Source organism: Danio rerio, chromosome 25, assembly GCF_052040795.2.
Source record: "Danio rerio strain M-AB ecotype USA chromosome 25, GRCz13ab, whole genome shotgun sequence".
Lineage (NCBI taxonomy): Eukaryota > Metazoa > Chordata > Actinopteri > Cypriniformes > Danionidae > Danio > Danio rerio.
This window is the reverse complement of record NC_141045.1, coordinates 28,980,407-28,992,791: the sequence shown is the minus strand read 5'-3', so window position 1 is coordinate 28,992,791 and position 12,385 is coordinate 28,980,407. Positions and strand designations below refer to the sequence as shown.

The 12,385-nt window shown below is 35.7% G+C and overlaps 1 long non-coding RNA gene across 1 annotated transcript; it reads left to right on the top strand.

Moving 5' to 3' along the window:
- Positions 1-10,237: 10,237 nt before the first annotated feature.
- LOC137489367 (uncharacterized) lies at positions 10,238-12,175 on the top strand. The gene is made up of 4 exons (XR_015526565.1): positions 10,238-10,335; positions 10,456-10,684; positions 10,759-10,935; positions 11,281-12,175. It is a non-coding gene; the product is annotated as an uncharacterized LOC137489367 (long non-coding RNA).
- Positions 12,176-12,385: the final 210 nt, after the last annotated feature.

The following is a 12,385-nucleotide window of genomic DNA, read 5'->3' as shown; positions in this document are numbered from 1 at the left end:
CAGTTAATAATGGCACAAGACAGCATTATAAAATCAATTAGGAGGGCAGAGTTAATTTTGATCCAGATAATTAATGACACTTTTTCAATTTTTATAGGATTTTATATAAAACTGATTACTGTAATTCAAAAGCAGATTTATCAAATTTCTTGAGTAAGATTGTTCTTCCTGCTGTTTCCGAAACTGAAATTCTTTTTTAAATGCCCCCTTTACCAAAGAAGAAATTTGGCAAGCAATTCAGAATATGGCCTCTTAGGAAATAACCCCAATTTTAATGCCTGCCATTAACAATCTTTTAGATTTAAACTCAATGTCTGACTCCTAGTTTTCTGCTGTTATTAGTCTTATCCTGAAAAAAGATAAAGACCCTCTCGACTGCTCTTCATATCGCCCGATTAGTTTACTAAACGTAGATTAAAAAATTGTTACTAAAGCAATGGCTCGACATCTTGAATTCTTTCTTCTATCTATTGTTTTGCCGGATCAGACTGGAATTGTAAAACATAGACATGGCACCGATTACATCCGCAGATTGTTAAATATCCTAGATTATGTGCACATGAGCAAAGAACCTACTTTAATTGTTTCACTTTATGCCGAAAAGGCATTCGATAGGGTGGAGTGGCCCTTCCTTTTTGCTGTGTGAGAGAAGATAAATCTAAGTTGTAATTTTATTAATTTGAATAAACTCCTATATTCTCTGCTTGTGACAATACGAATCGGTTCATTTCCAAAAAGTTTCCTGGCCATAGAAGCTGCCGCGAAGGCTGCCCACTCTCCCCCTCTTATTTTCCTTGATCACTAAACCTTTGGCAGCGGCAGGGCCAAAGGTTCAAAGAGGGCCAGTACAAATTTACACAGTATCATTATTGGATCAGTACAAATTTACACAACATCAGGATTAGGCCAGTACAAATTTACACAGCATCAGGATTGAATCAGAGGAGCATCGCATCTCACTCTATGCTGACGATGTTTTGCTGTATGTTAAATATTCTGAAACCTCTGTTAAGGCAATTCTTTATATTATTGGAGAATATAGCAATTTTCAGGATATAAGATTAATTTAAATAAATCTCAGGCTCTGTATTTGAATGCCCCTTCGGAAAATACTTTTGACTCTCTATTCTGCTTGTCTCCCTCAGGTTTTCAATATTTAGGAATAAATGTTACACCCAACTTGTGTGATTTACTCAAAGCTGACTACACCCTATTAATTTCTAAAATTTCACAAGATCTGTTTAACTGGTGAGATCTTCTTATATCATTTATTGGCAGGATTAATGTGATTACGATGAATATTCTCCCTAGGTAAGTTTTTTTATTTAAAAGTCTGCCCTGCTACATAAACCCTGTTTACTTTAAAAAATTACATTTCAACATATCAAAATGTATCTGGAATAAAAAAGCCTAGAGTTAAATTTTCTACTTTACTGAAACCCAGAGAATTAGGACGGCTCTCACTCTCTAATTTCCATTTATATTTTTGATCTGCCCAGATAAAAAAATATGTTAAACTGGTCTCTTCATAGAATGGATTCTCAGAGATATAGATTATATAAGAAGCTCCCCAAATTTGTTATGTACTTTACCATTCATTAATAGTGAATATAAACTACAACGTTCAACATATTTACAGTTACTCTCTTAGCGTGGAAAGATGTGGTAAAGTATTTGAATATTCCTTATACTCTTTCCTTAAAATCTCATATTTCGTGTGACCCTGATCTACCCCCTGCTACTCAAAACACTGGTTTTTGGTCATGGAGATAAAAGTTATTAAAACAGGAATTTGATTTACCAAATAACGACATTTACAAATTTTCACAACTACGAAATTTTCTAGAATCATCCCTTAAAGGGCACTTATGGTAAAAAATCTACTTTTCAAGCTGTTTGGACAGATCTGTGTGTTGGTTTAGTGTATAGACCGTCATACTGGGGTGATATGAACACACCCAGTCCTTTTTTTTCAATTTAACTACAAAAAAAAGGGTCGGCCAATTGGAGCTGTTTTCAAATCGATCGCACCATTACTTAGGTGTGCGATCCCCCCGCCCACCGAATTTATTGACAGCTGCGCGCATTAACATGTTGCGGTTGTCAAGTGTATATGTCAACAAGACCAGGCAGACATACGCAAAGCAACCGGGAATAAAAGGTCTGTTCTGTTCGCTAGGATCAGCAATCATCATCAAATGTGATTAAGAGTAAGTTTCACATGTTTAAAGTGTTTTAAAACAGAGTATGTGTGTAATTAATTACAGCATTTTACTTCAGCTTTACTTCATCAGCACAGCCGCGTGTCAGAACAATTATAAAAGAAGACGCTTCAATCCCGGTTTGTGGAAGTTAAATCAGGTTTATTTTGTACATTAGCTTAACAGATATCCACACAGTACTTAGGTTAGCCTTAACTAAGCTAAGCGCGCTTTGTCTGTCTGCCTCCCTGCCAGCCTGTGTGTGTGTGTGTCATCTGCGGTGTGAGTGTGTGTGTGTGTGCGCGTTAACTTTGTAACGATATTGTGTGTGACTCATCAATGCAACTTCACAATACTGATTAGTAAAGGTTAGTTCTTACTGTAGTATCTCACAAACGCTACGTGAGACCTTCTTCCATTAAGTCTGTCTGTTGTCTGACGCAGCTGAGGGAGGAGGCATGTAGAAACAGTAGGCGGGAAAGACTTGTCTTAAAGGCGCAGTACGACAAAACCACCCCCTGCTGGAAATCAGTATAAAACAGCATCTTGTAAAAGGTATAATGAAAAATCTGATGGGTATTTTGATCTGAAACTTTATATACACATTCTAGAGATGCAAAAGACTTATATTAAATCTGAAAAAAGGGGTAACCTAGGTGCCCTTTAAGGTATCATCCATCAAATGGAAGATATCTTTTTTTACTCAATGTTATCTAATGTAGGGTGTTCCTTCCTTACCTCCTTGAAAGTTATATGGGAGAAAGACTGTGAAAAAAAAACACTGAAGAATAATAGCTTTTTAGTCTGTTCTGGCCTATTGATCAAAGGTGCTACAATATCAAACAATAAGCAAAATTTTCTTTTCTTTTACTGAACTTTTTACTGATTTACCAGTTCATTTAAATAAGATATTTTCCAATGTTTTTCAATGTTGATTCAAGTGCAAATCCAATGTTGGTACTGTGATGCATGTATTCTAATCGTGACATGATTAAGACATTTATTCATTCATTCATTCATTCATTTTCTTGCCGGCTCAGTCCCTTTATTAATCGGGGGTCGCCACAGTGGAACGAACTGCCAACTTATCCAGCACATTTTTACGCAGCGGATGCCCTTCCAGCCGCAACCCATCTCTGGGGAACATCCACACACATTCAAACACACACTCTTACACTACGGACAATTTAGCCTAACCATTTCACCCTGGCACGTGCACAGATAGGGCTCAACCTGTGCAGTGCACAGATAGGGCTCAACCTGTGCAGTGCACATGCTTTTTTTAGTCCTGGATAGAAAGTGCCCTTCCAAAATCATCTGAAGTGCCCCCGCGACACCCTACCACCCCCATTTATCCCCCCCAAACCAACCCCCTCCCCCCCACTCCGCCATTCAGTTTGCGTGAGACATCCCCCCCGCTCTTTAATTCGCGTGAGACATCCCCCCCTCTTCAGTTCGTAACTACTTCCCCCTACGCTGCCACCCCCATAACCCCGATTTTGACTCGCTGACATGTTTTGTGATGTTTCTGACAAATGCCTGAAATAACAGGCAAATCGGTGCTCGTGCACGCGAGTGACAACCAGTATGACTTATGATCTGTAGTATGATGTGATCTGAAAGAATTGCCGATGCCTTTGAGATATTTGGCATGCTAAATATCTGGAGCTGTCAGCGATTCAAATCATGCCATGTGAAATGACTTTTAACTAATAATTACATTGGCAATCACCTACAGCCAATGAGAGAGCAGCATTCACTAGTGTGGTTACCTGCAGGCCAGAAGGAGGCTGGGGCAGAAGTTAAAAGCGCTCATTTTCAGTTTATTTGGAGTTTTGGAAATGGGGAAAAAACTAGCAGAAATTTGGCAGAAAAAAGGAGCAACTTTGTCTGTTTGACGTGTCATCTGAGCAAAACCGCAACCGGGTTAAAAAAAAAATTTGCAGAAATTATAATTCCCTTCAAACCCAGGTGAGCAAATGTACATTTTCTACCCTATTAAAGGCTTCTTTCTCCTTATGTAGTTAATATCAAAATATATACTATGGGTTTTTGGTTGTGAGACGTAGTTTGGACAAAGTTGTCTGTGATGCTTCCTATTTTAAAGTCATGCAATGTAAAAGCCCCTGTTGCCGATCTATCTTGCAGTGTAAACAAAGCATAGAAAAAATTGCTAACCGAGATAGTCATGCAGTGTGAAAACATCTGTGACACAACTACTTTAAAAATCATGCAGTCTGAACATAGCATTAGTCATGGACTAGTGTTACGAACCCCAGTTTTTAAGGCTCGTCTAGGGAAGGGGTTAGCAACATAAAAGGACACAGAAACCAGAAATACAATTCTCTATTTATTTAGAGACCAGAATATAGGTGTCCTAGTTAACTAAGGTTGCAACAGAAATATAAATCATTAATTAAACAATATCTTAGTGAAAGCAACTACTTTAACAAACAAACAAAACATAAATCATAAAGAAAATATAGATAAAGTATAAATAAAACACAGATCAAAGAAACGGCACAACACCAGCATGGCTCCTCAGCAGCGGCTGCACAATACGCGCACAGAAGTTTCAGACCTTCATCAGGGCAAGATACGGAGAGATTCTCGGCAAGTACGGGTCATACTCTCCAAAGAGAGACAAGATCGCGAGGATCAGTCAGACGCGCTGGAAATCAAGAGCCACCCCGACACTACTTCTTCTTCTTCTTCTTCTTCTTCTTCTTCTTCTTCGTTTTATGGCGAGTTGCGAACCAACTTTAAAGGTGCATATCACCACCTACTGTGATAGAGTGTGAAGAGGTTGAACTGGTTTCCTAAATTCTGCTGTATAATCCACTATTTTTATTGAACCTTATTACTGCCTTTATTTGTCTTCCTGAATCTAAACCATCTTTTAATAAACCCTTTATTGTGAAACCCTGGTATCCTAAACTATGCAATTCCTCTTTAAGGTTTCTTCTTTCATTTTTATATGCTTTGCACCTTTTTAAAACATGTTCTACTGTCTCATCTGTTAGACATGTGTTGCATAAACCTGTCTCATGTTTCCCCATTATGTGTAATGTTTGATTTAAAAATGTATGTCCTGTTCTTAAACGTGTTAAAATAACTTGTTCTCTTCGACTAAGATTGTGTGATATTTTGCTTTTCTTTACTGTTTTTTGGATCTTATGATAATGTCTACCTGTGTTATTGGACTCCCAAACTTTCTGCCATTTCCTATAACAAGCTTCTAAGATTAAGCTTTTTCCTTCTGCTCTGCTTAGTGAAATGTGTCAAATTGGTTCATTTTGTTGTAGAGATTCTTTAGCTATTTTATCTGCCTCCTCATTGCCCTGAATACCGACATGCGCTGGAACCCACATTAAATGAACTATTACTCCCATCTGTGTTAGATAATTAAACTTGATCATAATTTCTGTTAGAATGTCATTTCTTTTCGATTCCATTGATTTTAAACTCATCAAGACAGCCATTGAATCAGAACATATTAGAGCTTTATCAGATCTGGTTTCATATATCCACTCTAATGCCATCAAAATTGCAACCATCTCAGCTGTGTATACAGAAGTTCCATCTGATATCCTTCCAGGCTTCCTCACTTCAAGCTCTGGGACATAGAATGCCACTCCTGTCCTTCCTGATTCCATACTCTTTGAACCATCTGTATATATTTGTAGATATGAGTAATATTCATTAATAATGTAGTTCTTGACATATGTGTTTGTGTTAACAGCTTCTTCCATCTCTCTTTTGTTTTCATGTAATTTTAAATCTACGTTTGGTTGTTCAAGTAACCAAGGTGGAATTGGTGACATTATATTTATTGATGCAAAAGTTAATATATCTAGACCGTTCTCATTTACCCATTGTTTGATTTTCCAGGCAAAGCCCTTTTCTTGTGTATTTATAAGTTCCCAGGAATCATTCAAAACATTTTTTACAGGATGATTCTCACTTTGTCCCTGTAGATTTATCCAGTACGCCATAGCCAGTTTTTGTCTTCTTATATAAAGTGGTGTTTCTGATGTCTCTATTTGAAGAGCAGCTATAGGTGTTGTTTTCACTGCCCCTAAAATAATTCTTAACGCCTTAGTTTGCATAATGTCTAGTTTCTTTAATAATGGTAATGATGCTGATTCATATACAATGCATCCATAGTCAATACTAGATCGCATAAGTCCATCATAAATTCCTTTTAACGACTGTTTGTCAGCACCCCAGTCTTGTCCTGACACTGCTCTCATTAAATTTAATATCTTTCCACATTTCTTTAATATATAATCTATATGATTCTTCCATGTTAACTTTTGATCAAACCATAATCCTAAATACTTAAAATTTTCATCTTTCTCTAAACATGATCCATATAGTGTAAGCTGTTTATTCCCTGTTATTTTCTTCTTTGTAAAAATTTGATAACATGTTTTTGATGTTGAAAATTTGAAACCCCAATCTAATGACCATTTCTCTGCTGTATTTATAGCTTCTTGAATTTTATACAAATTAAATGCAATATTCCTTCCTCTTTTCCACATTATTCCATCATCTGCGTACAATGCTCTATTAATTCCTGGATGAACATTTTTAAAAATATCATTAATCATAATGTTAAAAAGTATGGGACTGATTACACTTCCCTGTGGTGTTCCGTTTTCTATATTCACAATTTGTGAAACTTCACTACCCACTTGGACTTGAATTGTTCTATCAAATAAAAAACTCAATACCCAATTAAACATTCTTCCTTCTATACCAATTGTTTTCATTTTAATTAATAATCCCTCTTTTCAGAGCATATCATATGCTTATTCCATATCAAAATAAATTGCTACCAATCCCTCTTTAACTGCTATAGCTTTTTTTTTTTTTTACTTCTGTTTCCAATTTAACTAATGCATCTAATGTTGACCTTCCTTTTCTGAAACCATATTGATATGGTGCTAAAATTTCTTTAATGTCAAATATATAATTAAGCCTATTTACAATCATTTTCTCCATTAGTTTGCACAGGTTTGATGTAAGAGCAATTGGTCTGTAATTCTCTGCTATCGAAGCATCTTTCCCTGGTTTAGCTATGGGTATTATTATAGCACGCTTCCAAGACCTTGGTAATCTCCCTTCTGTCCAAATTTTATTATACAAGTCCAATACAAGTTTTAGTATTTTATCATTTGCTTGCTTAAGCATAATGTAATAAATTCCATCTCGTCCAGGTGCTGTATGTTTAATCTTATTCATAACTTGCTTAAGTTCCCACATTTTAAACTCCTCATCTAATGCTCCCTCTCCTTTTTGTCTTTTATTATAAATGTCTTCATGTTGAGTCAAAATTTCTCTTCTTTTCGTTCTATAATTCTCACTGAGGTTTTCTTTACGATGAGCTTTCTGAAAGGTATTAACTAGTAACTCTGCCTTCTCCTTTTCTGTAATAGCCGTTTTCCCTCTCCTGATATTACTGGTATATTTCTAGTTTTATAAACTCCAATCATCTTTTTTAACATATTCCATACTTCTCCTAATTGTGTTTCCTTTCCAATAGATGCACAATACTCCCTCCAATATTTCTTTTTTGCTTGTTTAATTGTTCTTCTTGCCTTTGCTCTCTCCCTTTGCTCTCTCCCTAGATATTCTATTACAGCTTCTGGTGTCAAAGTTCTTTTCAACATTCTAAATGCTTTATTTCTACTTTTTATTGAGTTTTTACATTCGTTATTCCACCAAGGCACAACCTTCTTTTTACTATTCCCATTAGTTTTCGGTATACATTCTTCTGCAGTTGTGATTAAAATTGAACTTAATTCCTCTGTACATTTGTCAATGTCATCTTCTGTAGTATAGTTCTTTACTTTTTCTTCACATATTTGATTATATTTTCCCCAATCAGCTTTCTCAAATTTCCATCTATTTTGTTTTATCAATATACTCCTTTGCATTTCTAATCCTATTGTACATATAATTGGAAATTAGTCACTCCCTACTGTTGACTGCTCTACTACCTCCCATCGGCATTTAACAGATATTGCAGCTGACACTATTGTTAAATCTAAACATGATTTTTCTTGTTTTCTAATATTAAATCTTGTTCCCCTACCATCGTTTAAGCATACTAGTGAATTATCTTCCATATAATCTTCCACCAGCATTCCATTTGTGTCTGTGTTCATACTACCCCACACCACACTATGTGCATTAAAATACCCACACACTCTCAGAAAAAAAGGTACAGTGAAGGTACAATTTTGTTCCTAGAGGGAACAAAATATATAAATGTACCTTTAAAGGTCCCATATTGGTCCTTAGGGTACAATTTTGTACTCAAATGGGCTATAAAGGTACAAATGTCCAGATTTAGGTTTGAAAGGTACATTTTTGTACCTTTTATAGCACATTTGGATACAAAATTGTACCGTAAAGGACCAATTTGGAACCTTTAAAGGTACAATTATATATTTTGTTTCCCTATAGGAACAAAATTGCACCCTCAGCTCATGATAAGATCAAGACACTATATAACACTAATTTAAATGCATTAATACTAAACATTAATACTAAAATACATAATTTATAAATATAATAAATAAATAAATTGATTGAATTAAATATTTTAATAATTAAATTTTTTTCATGTAATTAAATTAAAAAAATTCTCAAAATCGTTAATAATTTAATTTATAATTGAATGTAATTTTAATCATAAAAAACGTAAATACTGGTCTTTGCTAACTGTTTAATAGTATTTTTAATATATGTTTAATATATTTTAATAGTATATGGGATGTAGAATAAGAACCATGCAGAGTGACAGCATCTTCATACAGGTGGTGATGTTGCTGTCTCTTTAAGAATTTGGCTTGTTGAGACGTTATAGTAGTGTTTGTTACTGAGGCGGTATGCTATCGAGTATGCTGGCTGTTTACACAGAACTTCGCACGATTTTCAAAGAAAAATCTATTTTGGAGTCCACACTTTTCAGGTAAGAATGTATTAAAGATGTACGTTATTTTCAGTCTCATTTTTACAAGTGAAGCCGTGTTCTGTTGATTTTGTCTGACTCTCGGGTCTCGGCTTTCCCCCGCTTTAAGTGCTCCGGGCTGGCTGGTGTAGTTACGTTGGCTTGCAGGATGGAGTTTGCTAAGATGTCTGCAGCTTATTAAAGAAGTTAATACAATATGATATTGAAGTCACAGAGGGACATAACGTTATAGACGGTGAGTACTATATGCTGTTAGTTTTCTCGGTGTAAAAGCTCCCTTTATCGCCTACGTTACGTATTCGCGCCTTATATGTTACGTAACTGCTTTATTAATAAGTGTTGCCACGGCAGAATATCATCGCAACCCAGATAGCAAAATACACTTGGGCCAGTTGCGGCTAGATTCTCGCCTGCCCGAGTCCGTCTGCTGTATCGTTACTGCCGTAACCGTGCACCGGAATCGGGCCGTGAGTAATGTGCGGTGTGGCCCGGAGCTGGCGCGACTAAAGTCTTCATATACCTTGATATAAAACCTTTTGTTATTAATACTGGAATTTGTAATTATCGATAATGTTTTATATTTTGAGGCCATTTTCTAGCCACGGTTGACCGCGGAAATGTAATTTTAGACGGTTATATACACCGCCATTTTGTGAAGAAAAATCACAATTTTGTCACCGGCAAAGCGACAGATTATGTAAACGTGGCTAGTTACAAACGTGGCGTGTGTATGCTTGTTACATATCTTCGTTTCAGTGTCTAACGTTAAGTCATATTAATGTTGAGGAGTGTCCACAAACTCTCATGTCCAGAATTGTTGGTGCTTTACTATCGTTTAACGTTATACTTATGTTAATGTAGAATAATTATTAACATACCACGTTGTATAAAGCGACGTTTTAAGTTATACTTTGTTCTTTAATGTAATAATTTGTCTCATCTGTTCTGAAACTGGTAACTTACCTTGAGCTATTTTACCTATTTTATTAATATCTCAAAATAAATAAATAGTTATTGCTTTAACTTATTGCTTTCCAGAAGTTTATGAAGTTTCCAATTGTCTTTCAGGACAAGATTGAACAACATAATGCAGGCTAACAGCATCAGAGCAATGAAGGCATGTCATATGAAAGCATGGCTCAGTTACAAGATGTAAGTATGTCTCATTATCTATACCATGGTTTTAATGGCTTACATACTATTTTAAATTTGTAGGTTTTTACTTACAAACAACAATAAATGTACACCCACGTGTTTAAAATTATTTTCTAGGTTTTCATCGAAAGATGAGAGATCAACTAAAGAATCTATGGACCTGACTCTAAGGTACTCTTTCTAAACTTTCTCCACTTGATTAATATTATTAAATTCTAGCTTTGGATGGATTCCTTCATATTTGTTTGTATGCCACATCTTATGTTCCAGGAATTGATTTTACAGCAGCACTTCTCATGTTGCCAGCCTTGTTAAGCGAGACACTTCAACATTTCGTTGTGCTCCAGTGCATATGTTGTTTTCTGTTTAGTATATGCTGTGATAAATGCATTTTATAATTCTTGATATTCTTTATATTAGGATGACGCAGTGGGTAGTGCTGTCACCTTACAGCAAGAAGGTCGCTGGTTCGAGCCTCGGCTGGGTCAGTTGGCATTTGTGTGAGGAGTTTGCATATTCTTCCAGTGTTCGTGAGGGTTTCCTCCAAGTGCTCCGGTTTCCCCACAAGTCCAAAGACATGCGCTATAGCTGAATTTGGTAAGCTTATTTGTCTGTAGTGTATAAATGTGTGTGTGAATGAGTGTGTCTGGATGTTTCGTAATACTGAGTTGCAGTTGGAAGGGCATCTGCTGCATAAAACATATGCTGGATAAGTTGGTGGTTCATTCCACTGTGGCGACCCCTGATTAATAAAGGGACTAAGCCGAAAAGAAATTGAATGAATGAATGAATGAAATTTATATTAGTCTTTTAATCTGTGATACTTTTTTTTTTTTTTAAATCAGTGAATATTAATTATTTTACTTTCTATGCATGTTGATTTTCTCTTCATCAGTGATAGAGTGACTGATATTAATGTAATTATTGCTTTGTCATTTACAGTGAACCATCTTCACCACATCCAACAGTTCAAGTACAGGAGGAGGCCACCGACTGGACAACTGTGTTAACAAGACGAGTCACGGCAGTCTTCAGAGTTGATGGGATTGCGATTGGCCGGGCTAATGATGTGGACGAATATACATTTTTGACATATCCATCTTATTAGAAGAACACCTTGATGTTTCTGCAGTGGAATGTTTTGAATGAATGGTGGACGGTGACAAGCCTCGATCTACTCCAGTTACCAGAGTGATCAACCTTAATTTTTGTTTCTCTACATGCTCTTGGGATAATCACAATCAAGTTAATCCAGCACACTGCTGTCATTCATGCATAAAGCACATTTTTAAATAACTTGTGGTCCTTATGACTATCAAAGAACATTTTCCAGATATGAATGCTTTACATGTCATGTTTATCAAAAGCATAAACACATATTTTGTTACAACAAATTACAACTCCACTTGAGGATGATGAGGAGTAATCTACTGATGTTGAGGAAGAGGCTACTGATGTATTTGGTTTTCTGCACTGTTGAAGCAATTTATAGAGAAAGTTTGCCTTCATCCTGAAATTCAGAGAAAATGTTGATGAAATTATTTATTATGACCGAGTATTCTGACTCAAGACAAATACTTTGGACTTTATAAAGTGAAGTACTTGATGTAGCCTGTGTAATGTGTTTATAAGTCTTAAACAGTATTCTTGTGGTCTTTGTATTAAGGGTAGATTATATACTGTACAGTGAGTGAACAATTTTTATTTGTTATCTAAATTGTTCTTTTTACTGTTTACATGTCTGCTTTATACTTACTGTGTAATTTTATTTCTTGACACATTCAGTTGTGAGTTGTAATGAAATATTTCTACATTAATAAATAAAAATGGACATCTGTGAACCAAAATATTTTATTTATTTATTTGTGCATGCAGTCACCAAAGGATCAAAATGCCTGGGTCAGTACCCTGAAAATGCTATATAATATAAAAAGGTACATTTTTGTACCTTCGGTGGGGGTACAAAATTGTCCCTTAAAGGGTACAAATGTAGAAGGTACAATTTTGTACCTTTAAATAGAGGTACAAATTTGTACCCTTAAGGGTA